This window comes from Acyrthosiphon pisum, chromosome X, assembly GCF_005508785.2.
Source record: "Acyrthosiphon pisum isolate AL4f chromosome X, pea_aphid_22Mar2018_4r6ur, whole genome shotgun sequence".
Lineage (NCBI taxonomy): Eukaryota > Metazoa > Arthropoda > Insecta > Hemiptera > Aphididae > Acyrthosiphon > Acyrthosiphon pisum.
The window spans coordinates 44,269,300-44,273,479 of NC_042493.1; positions in this window are offsets into that span (position 1 = coordinate 44,269,300).

The window sequence follows — 4,180 nt, forward strand, 5'->3', positions numbered from 1 at the left end:
TCAGATGAAATAATCAACTCAGCAACACTTTGTTTAAGAAAAATTGAAGATTAGTTAGATAATATTTTTTTGGAACTTAATCTTAGCAAGTCGATTATATTCATTTTCGTATACCAAATGCTATAATCTGCCACGATTCACCATTAATAATTCATGATTTTGAAAATTCACTGAATATTTGCTGTTGTGTGGGCATTCATAGTTTAAAAGTAATAAAATATCTGTTCGGGGAAAAATAAATACACTCACTAAAAATAAACAAAAAATTACACCATTAGATTCTTAAGACTGCAGTACCTGATCGCCTATAATATATTTGAAAATATTATTTTCAAACAAATGTTATTTTCAATCAAAATTATGAACCGTCAAATGAGTAATAATGCACCGGGATTTTTGGATCATATCATTTACATGGTTCATTATCCCGCACCGGGATAATGTGGGATAATTTTAAACCGGTCTAGTGTAGCGAATTTCTGGCATATTTATGGACGAGTAGTCGACACCGGCATGGTTGAAATTTACAGGTTATTGCATATTGACTCGGATTGTTATCATCATAAGCAAAATGGCTGCATAAAGGAATATCACAGATATAAATTTTTCTTATCATCAAGAAAACGCAGACAAAATCTAACAAATTCGAAATTCCCACGCATGTATACCTGATTATTATTAGCTCCCTTTACGCTGCCATTTTGTTTTTTTTTCATCAAATATTTGATCTATACTCTGTTCCATCTGAGAATGAACCGCTTTTGCGCAGGCAGATTGACTTGCTAACCCCCCCTCCCCCCACCATGCGATGGTTATGCGTTCTGTGATTGGCAGACAATCATCGCCGGCCGTCGTCGGTTTCGGACACCTGTGCTAATCCTGTCCGGATTCTGGTGGGAAGCGCGGAAAAAACGTGTTTTGGTCAGCTCTTCAGGGTGGTTCACTCTTAGATGGAACAGAGTATAGAAGGGCTATAAATGCAACAACCTTGTATATTTCAACCATGGACCAGGGCAATGTCATAGATGTCGACTACCTGTCGACCGCGGCGTTTCAATTTTTGACATTGTTACCATAAGAAAAATGTTGATGTTTCACATTTGTCAGGTGTCCTGCGACGGCTTAGTTTATTAATATTATAATATACTCGTCACAGTTTCGCCCGTGATTGGTTGTTTATTTTATCTTCGGACGATGTTATGCATAATTTTTATTCAAATTTTATCGTTTAATGTGATCGGCCAGTAAATATAAAAAACGGTTAATGAAAACGTATTGAAATGTTTCTAGTGGTATAAATGATAAATATATTTTTATCAAAAATAGCTGATCCTGTGCACTTCGTTGCCCGTTAAATGTAGGTACCAACTCTATATGACTCAAACTTTATTCAATTCGTTATTTAATAATCAGTGTATGTTCAAAACTTATCTTAAGATTCTTAACTTTTCCGTAATATATGAATTTGCTCGCACTGTACTATTCTGTGTCCAATCAGAGTCTAAAACAAAACTGGTTTTAAGACAATAAATTATTCTTTTCCAAAAACTCTACAAATCTCAACTTCATTATTTTCTCTAATATTTTTGCGAAATTGCTTATCATTGAGATTGGTCTATAATTATTAATATTAGTTGAATCACCGTTTTTAAATAATAGTTTGATAATTGCTAATTTGAGTTTATCTGGAAATATACATTCAAATTACTTAGATTCTAAATATATGTTAGAGGTTCAATAACATTTCCAGCGATAGCCTTTAATGTTTTCACAGATACTCCATCATAATCTGCTGCAGTATCATCATTTAAATCATTTATAATTTTTGTAATTTCATGCGTGTTAATTTTTTTCTTAAAAAGCATGTCAAACGAGGTATTTTTGTTAGGTTCACCATAAATTAAATTTGATTTTTTTATTTTACTTGCAAGGTTACTACCAATATAAGTAAACAATGTTTTAAACAAATTTGTAGCTCTCACCGGATCTTCTGATGGAATTAGGACCTGAACCAATATGAAAATATTGGATACAAATGTATACACCATGGTTACTATAGTATACTATTAATGTTAATGAAAAAAAAAATTTTTTTCTCAAACACAACATGAGTTTTTAAGTACTTTGTAAGTGGGCGTGGTTTAGATTTTCAAATATTCATATTTTCCCGCGCTTTAATCGTGACGTCACAATGCCGTACTCGTACGGGCTACGGCATACTATAATATTATTATTTTTATAGCGTGAATGCCGCCCGTTATCGCTACTTCTTACCTAGTTACCTTGCTATGTTACACGTGTAATGCGTATGACATTATAATTCATTAATATTATAATTAGTATTACCTACTACATGGATCACGAGTAGTATAAATGTTTATAATATAATTATTTATTAGTATTACCTATAATAATAATATATTATCGAATTATCACATGCGACTTTTTTTTGAAGTTGTTATTATTTGAACATCAATCAATATAATATTATTATTACACACATTTTAATTAATAAATATGCCAAGGGACTCAAAATACAAATATTGTTTTGTACTAAAGTGTACTAACACTTCGATAAAATGCCCTAATAAACGATTTTTAAGCATTCCTTATGATGCTAAACGTAGACTATTGTGGTTTAAAGCAGCAAGACGTAATGATTCTGCAAAATCCAAAACACATCATGATTGTTGTGAAGATCATTTTGTTTTAAGTAATTTTTATAGAGAGTATTAATTAGAATTAATAACATTTGTCTTTTTAAACCATAATCTTATATAGAATCATTTTTTTTTTCAGTTAGAAGAAGATTTAGATAATTACATTCAATTTAAGCTAATGGGAGCATCAATACTTAAGCTAAAGAAAAATATTGTACCACATATTTTTGATTGTCAGGTTGATCGAAAGCGAGCATCAACATCAAACCCTCGACTATTGCATAGTAAAAGAATCCGACAAAATATCATTGAAACCGCTGTAAAAAATCAATCTTGTATGACAGAAGGTATACCTATACATTTTTCAAGATAATAATATTTTGTGTTTTTATTTTTATTTTTAATGATACATAATTAAAATGTTAACTATTAAAGTATTAACAACATATTAATTGCTTTTAGAACATATTGATACAGTTATACATGATGCTGAAATAATAATTGAAAATAATTTCCAACATTCTGATAAACAAACAAAAGAAATTGGTGTACAAGTAAATTTGAACAGTAAAACGGTTCCTAAATCAACTAGAAGCAAGGGAACACAGTGTAGATATGGAGTTTCAAACTGAAAATACTATAAGTGATAAGTTGCCTTTAAACGTAAATAAATCTAATAGTAAAACACATGAATGTACCTCAATGTGATTCAACTAGTAGTTCAAATTCTGAGAGTGAGCTAGATACTTCTATGGATATTAGTAATAATTCTTTTTCTAGTATTTCACATATAAATAACGAACAAAAGAAGTGCAAAGATATGAGCTATGAAATGACTTGTTTCTATATAAAAAATAATCCCAAAGCTTATATAGGTTTAAATCCCTGATTGGTATAATCAAGGATTTATAGAATTGTTAAGTTTAAAGAGTAAAGTTTCAGAGAGAGATATATTATTAACACTAATGAAAATTCGTCGGCCGTTCGGTGAACCGGATTGTAAAAGTCACTTGTTTTCCTACGACCCGCATAACACGTACGACGATACACGTCCACTTAAGTGAAAAAAACGCGAAAACACACATAAAACACGTTTTAGGAATTTGTTCCATTAGTTTGTGTCGGTTACAATTTCTGTCGAATAAATACCCGACCTCAACACTCAGCAACGAAATTGTGTTTTTCTTTTTCTCTTTTGTTTTTTTTAACTTCACGTGTTGGGTTACCTCACCTCAACATTCACCATTCACGCGGCACCCCATAGGTCCGCTACAACTGGCTCCCTGAAAAGGAATCACCGGTAAGTGAAAATCTTCATTAACTTACCCCGTACTACCCCACCATCATACCCACCCGTTGCGCGATTTGGAAAAAGTCCCCGACGCACTCCGACAAAAACGTGGTTAGCAGGCGGTAATAGTGATGGGCACAACCGAGTGAAAACTATCGAAGTACTCGATAGTTTAAACTATCTAATTACTCGGTTGTTTTATAAAACTATCGAACTTTCGAAAAACTAT